Source organism: Zootoca vivipara, chromosome 13 (assembly GCF_963506605.1).
Source record: "Zootoca vivipara chromosome 13, rZooViv1.1, whole genome shotgun sequence".
Lineage (NCBI taxonomy): Eukaryota > Metazoa > Chordata > Lepidosauria > Squamata > Lacertidae > Zootoca > Zootoca vivipara.
Genome location: NC_083288.1, coordinates 12,283,539 through 12,290,187, shown reverse-complemented (window position 1 = coordinate 12,290,187; position 6,649 = coordinate 12,283,539). Strand labels below are relative to the sequence as shown.

The 6,649-nt window shown below is 45.6% G+C and overlaps 1 protein-coding gene across 1 annotated transcript in view; it reads left to right on the top strand.

The window, feature by feature from the left end:
* The first annotated feature begins 529 nt into the window (after positions 1-529).
* Positions 530-6,649, top strand: part of PLEKHM1 (pleckstrin homology and RUN domain containing M1) — a 37,080-nt gene continuing 30,960 nt past the window's right edge. The window contains exon 1 of the mRNA XM_035135890.2: positions 530-626. The gene's annotated coding sequence lies outside the window, so the exon portion shown is untranslated. The remainder of the gene's footprint in view (positions 627-6,649) is intronic.

Below are 6,649 nucleotides of genomic sequence, written 5' to 3'. Positions count from 1 at the left end.
TGTAGCCCAGCTGCAGACGCAGCTGCCCCCAAAGTGGGGTGTGTGCAAGCAATTGAAATAATCACACTGGGGATATGAATGAATGAGAGATTTCCCCCGCATAGCCTGAATGGGGAATACGTTGTCGCTTAACCACAATTCCCCCCTATGATTTTTTAGATTATAAATAAATAAGATTTCCCCCCACGTATCCTGAATGGGGAATACGCTGCTGCTTAATTACCTTTTCCATCCCGCTATTATTTTTTAGGATGGGGGGGGGGAATTCCCCATGTAGCCTGAATGGGGAATACGCTGGTGCTTAATCGTCCCCCGCTCCGCCCCTATTATTTTTTGGGTTATAAATGAATGAATAATTTCCCCGACGTAATACGCTGCTGCTTCATCGCAGCCACTCCCGGTAAGGGAGAGGCTGGACGGGGCGGGGACAGAGAAGGCTTTGCAGCTGGCAATTTGTGACCTCATGGGCCTCTCTACCCTTTCCCCTCCTACTTATCTCTGCGGCTCCTCGGGCGGCGGTGTGACGTCAGGGCGCGAGCTCCTGCCCGGGAGCCTCTTGCTTGTTCCGCGCTGACTTCCGGGTTTCCTCAGTCCAGCTTCGCCTTCTGAGTCGCGCCGCTGAGCAGGTGAGATTTTCTCTCTTTCTCTTTCTCTCTCTCCCCCACTCCCGCCTCTTGTCCGCCATTCTCTTCAAGCGCCGCTTCTGGTGGGGGTGCAAGGAGGCCGTGCAGAGAAAGGAGTCGTTGGGAGAGCATATTCAGGGGGAAGAAAATTGGGGGGGGGGGTTGGTGACACTTAGGGTTGTAGAAAATGAAGGGTTAAGGTGCGTGGACAGGGGGGACGAGGAAGAAAAGCTCGGTGTCAGGTGAAGGGATGGGTCTCTTGAGATATAGGTCTCTCTCTTCCCCTGTCACCCTTTAGTGTGACCAACAGCAGCCACGCTGTCACCCTTTCTCATGACCAAGAGCAGAACCCAGCGCAGGGGTGCTAAGCGCAGGGGTGCTAAGCGCAGGGGTGGACTTCAGTTCTTATTTTCAAAACAATTCATTTTGCTACAGTTGCTTTTCCTGTCACCCTTTAGTGTGACCAAAAGCCGTCACGCTATCACCCTCTCTCGTGACCATGAGCAGAACCCAGGGCAGGGGTGCTAAGCACAGGAGCGGACTTCACTCACAGGGCGCCCTGAGCCAGGAGGAAACCATTCTTATTTTCTTTCCAAAATAGTTCTTATTTTCAAAACAATTCCTTTTGCTACAGTTGCTTTTTATGGATCTTCTTAGGAGTTACTTGTACAAATATAGTTGTTGTTGTTGTTATTATTTTGCACACACTCTGCTCGGCACCCTCGGGAGGGAATCCGCCTGCACCGCCTTAACTCAAGCGCAGCTAAGAATGCAGAAGAACAGATAATTTATTTATTGCTAAGTTCACCAGCAGCAAGGAGCAACTTTAGACCACAGTCCTATACACACGTTGTTGTGGTTGTTATTAATTATTAAATTTATATTCTACCTTTCATCTGAAGATCGCAGCATGGTTTGCAGTATAAAAAAGCAGAAATGCATAAGAGAAAAGCAGTAACACACACACTAGACACATTTAAAAGGCCATGGGTTGTTTAATCAGTCCAAGGCCTGAGAGAAGAGGAACATTTTTGCCTGGCACCTAAAGATATGTAGCAAAGTGCTGGGCGATCCTCCCTGGGGGGAGTATCCCACAACTGTTGCCACCCTCCAGACCTCTTCAGGAGTAGACACACAAACAAGGGCCTCAGAAGGTGATCTCAGGGTTCATATGGAAAGAGGCATTCCTTGGGGTATTGTAGTCCTGAGCCGCTTAAGACTTTATTGGTCAAAACCAGCACTTTGCATTGAAACTAACTGGCAGCCAGTACAGTCGGGCCGTAATCTGTGTAATATGCTCAAACTGTCTTGCCCCGGTGAGCAACCTGGCTGCCAAATTCCACACCGGCTGAAGTTTCCGAGCCGTCTTCAGAGGCAGCCCCGCGTATAACACCTTGCAGTAACCTAGCCTTGAAGTAAGACCCATTGAATTCAATGGCACATAATTCTGATCAGTCACGTATGGGAGGGCACCAGCTTCCACCACAGTGGTGCCCCAGAGTTCACTCCTTTGCGGTTTTAACAGTGAGTCCATAAGTACCTGTGGATGCCAATTCTGGATCCACGTCCTTCTACAGTGGGGACATAGGTTTCCAGGCAGGAGTTGATCACGGCGAGGGTTTGCCAAGCGTGCCTTCCTCTTAGCTCGTTTCTCCCTTTCGTTCTGAGTTCAAGCGTCTTCAAAGTCCATGACACCTTTGGTAAATGCTGTTCTCCAATTGGAGCGCTCGCAGGCCAGTGTTTTCCCAATTGTTGGTGTATATACTACATTTTTTAGATTTGCCTTGAGAGACTCTTTAAACCTCTTTTGTTAACCACCAGCATTGCACTTTCCATTTTTTAAAGTTCGGAATAGAGTAGTTGCTTTGAAAGGCGGTAATCAGGCATCCGCACAACATGACCAGTTCCAACGAAGTTGATGTTGAAGAATCATTGCTTCAACACTGGTAAAACCCTGCTCATGGGGGACACTTGCTGTAAGGTAATGCCTGCCCCCGAGCATGTGAAACTGTGGTTGGGCCACCACTGAAAGGGATCCCACAAGAGGGTGGCGGTGCTTGTCCACAGACTGTACTGTACTTTTTGAGTGTGCTTAAAATGTAATTTGTGCTTGCATCACCAACACCCAGCTGTCTGTATGCGTTTGTGCAGGTGTGTTATGTTAGGGCTAACAATCTGAATAAGAAATCGGGTCGGTCACATAGCTGTATATATTTAAGGTCTATATTTAAGATTATATCTGCATAAATTAGCATATGAAAAATAGTTATACAGGAAAAAGTACATGTTACAACACTGTTCATCCAACAGAGGCATTTCCTCATTTCTGCTGAATTGAGGGGTAAGAATGTCTTTGTGTTTCTGCACACAGAGCTATCTGTTTCTATAATGCATTCATAGTACAGTAAATCTATACTCTGTCTTTTAGGGCAGCTTTCCTCACAAGCCAGCTCACAAAAACAGATTAATAACAATTTACAGGTAACAAAAACAGCCCCAATACGGTCAGCAGACACTGATAAATACAGGAGAATATCAAACAGCAGAATCCAGTAAACTAAAAACACAAAATAAATAGCAGCTATAAAGAAGTTTTTAATAAAGTTATTGCCTGTGAGTTGCAAGCTCACCTATATTTAGGTTAACTAAGGACAGTGATCTAAATGGGATTTACTCATTTGTGAAGGATTACAGCCATTCCTTTTCACATCACCAGACACCTGCAGACAGCCTTGCTTGCTCTTCTTTCCTCTTGTTTGACAATTTGCATAAGTACTTGTATTTAAAATAGTATTCAAAATATTCCGTCTGAATCATTGGAAGCATCATATTAGTTGTGCAACACACTGTAAATGGTTTGGTCAGTTTATTGACTAAGACAGCAGTCGTATACATTTCCCCATCGGAATGCTCTGCAAACATTATAGCTGTGCAGTGTGCATTTGAGTTTATAAAGTGTGTTTATAAAGTTTATATAAAGTGTGTGCTTTTTATTTCACATGACAATGCAATAAAACCATCATGCAAGGTTTTATGAGCACTTAAAGCTCTTTAACATACTCTGCTTGAAGCCTATAGTTGTAAAACATTTGGTGCAAAGATCACATGCGCTTTTTTAAGCGTATCACTGCCACCAAGGCAGAAAAGTAACACTGCTGGAAATAATAATAATAATAATAATAATAATAATAATAATAATAATAATTTTTTTATACCCCGCCCTCCCCAGTCAAAACCGGGCTCAGGGCGGCTCACACCAATAAAATTACAATAAAACATAAAAAGCAATTGATTAAAATACAGATTAAAATACAGTATTAAAATTTAAAATTTAAGTTTAAAATGCAGCCTGATTTTAAGTAGTCCATAAATCCAAGCCATGAGGGAGGAAAACACAGGGGTCAGACTAAGTCCAACCCAAAGGCCAGGCGGAACAGCTCTGTCTTGCAGGCCCTGCGGAAAGATGACAAATCCCGCAGGGCCCTGGTCTCCTGTGAAAGAGCGTTCCACCAAGTTGGTGCCAATACTGAAAAGGCCCTGCCCCTAGTTGAGGCCAATCTAGCCACCTTATGGCTCGGGATCTCCAGAATATTGTTGTTTGTGGACCTTAAGGTCCTCCGCGGGGCATACCAGGAGAGGCGGTCCCGTAGGTACGAGGGTCCCAAGCCGCATAAAGAAGGGGAAATAACTGCTTTCCACATCCGGTACCCGATGATCTCGCCCCCCCCCCAAAGGATCCCACAGGGTAGAGCTACCAAACCTAGGATGCTTCAGGTGTTGTTAGACTATCTTCCACCATCCTAGACCAATTGTCATGCTGAATGGGAACTGGACTCCCACAATGTCCAGAAGGCCACGGATTCTGCTATTGCCATACATTATGCCGAACACACAGACAAAGCACAGCACCCATTCTCACCCTGCCTGTCATGACAGGCATTTTGCAGATAAAGGTGTTATTCTTTAGTATGATCAAGATTTGGAATCCAGAATGGGGCCAGGTAAATGACAGGGCTGTGTTTTTCCCACATAGGTGAATGCTTGTGTAGAAGTCTCTGCTCAAGAACCCTTTACAGATAAATTTATTTTGGCCTTTGCTTACCACTGTCTTGTGTGCTGTTTTAAGTTTTGGAATCTGAGTATATTTTGTGTCTGGTTTTTGTTTGCTTGTTCATGGGCATTTAAGCACAGATAATGATGACCTTTGATCATAATTTGTGTCAGGGCTGAATGCCTTTCTTTCACTCATGTGAACCCTCCCACTCAGTTATGCAAAGAAACCACAATCTGAGCTGGGAACTCAGAGTGGTACCTCGGTTTAAGTACACAATTGGTTCCGAAGTCTGTACTTAACCTGAAGCGTACTTAACCTGAAGCGAACTTTCCCATTGAAAGTAATGGAAAGTGGATTAATCCATTCCAGACGGGTCCGCGGAGTACTCAACCTGAAGCGTACTTAACCCGAGGTATGAGTGTAATTGGTTCAGGAAGTCCGTACTTAACCTGAAGTGAACTTTCCCATTGAAAGTAATGGAAAGTGGATTAATCCGTTCCAGATGGGTCCGCAGAGTACTTAAACTGAAAGTTCTCACACCAAAGCATACTTAAACCGAGGTATGACTGTATTATTATTATTATTATTATTTATTATTTATACCCCGCCCATCTGGCCGGGTTCCCCCAGCCACTCTGGGTGGCTTCCAAAAAAACAGAAATTCTAAAATACAGAAATCCATCAAACATTAAAAGCTTCCCTAAACAGGGCTGCCTTGAGATGCCTTCTAAAGGTCTGGTAATTGTTCTCTTTGACCTCTAGTGGGAGGGCATTCCACAGGGTGGGTGCCACTACCGAGAAGGCCCTCTGCCTGGTTCCCTGTAACTTGGCTTCTCGTAATGAGGGAACCGCCAGAAGGCCCTCGGAGCTGGACCTCAGTGTCCGGGCAGAACGATGGGGGTGGAGACGCTCCTTCAGGTATACCGGACCGAGGCTTTTACAATCTCAGAGGTTGGGAAATTTGCCGCCAAGAGGACAAAAGTTGTCATGGCCAAGATAATTGATTTCCTCACTGTGCAAAAATACTGCTTGTTGCTCTTGTTGGAGGGTTTACCTGATAATTTGGGCATTTATCACCTAAACCAGTGATGGCCAAACTTGGCCCTCCAGCTGTTTTGGGACTACAACTCCCATCATCCCTAGCTAACAGGACCCAGTGGTCAAGGAGGATGGGAATTGTAGTCCCCAAACAGCTGGAGGGCCAGGTTTGACCATCATTGACCTAAACCTTTGTAACCTGTAAAGAGTGAAGGAGGAGGGATCATTTACTTTTGACAGGTCAGATGAGCAGAGCTGTTTAATTACCTAATTGCAAGTGGGTTCCCACCCCCTGAAAAGGGATGTTTCTCTGTTCTCCTCATGACCAAACTGGACATTACATGAAATGTCAAACTTATTTTGATGTTTCTTAATAATAATTCAAAAAAAAAAAACAAACAGCTTCAGGCAGCCCAATCCAGACTGGGACCACAGAAGGGCAATTGACCCTCTCCCTGATTCCACAAGACCCAGGTGGCACTGTGGGTTAAACCACAGAGTCTAGGGCTTGCTGATCAGAAGGTCGGCGGTTGAGCTCCCGTTGCTCAGTCCCTGCTCCTGCCAACCTAGCAGTTCGAAAGCATGTCAAAGTGCAAGTAGATAAATAGGTACCGCTCTGACGGGAAGGTAAACGGCATTTCCGTGCACTGCTCTGGTTTGCCAGAAGCAGCTTTGTCATGCTGGCCACATGACCCGGAAGCTGTCTGCGGACAAACGCCGGCTCCCTTGGCCTATAGAGCGAGATAGTTCAGCTGGAATATCATCACTTCCACTGGCCTTGTTATTAGCAGTGCTTTCTAAGGCCCATTTGACTTCACTCTCCAGGATGTCTGGCTCAAGGTCAGCAACCACACTACCTGGGGTGTACAAGACCTCCATATCTTTCTGGTAAAATTCCTCTGTGTATTCTTGCCACCTCTTCTTGATGTCTTCT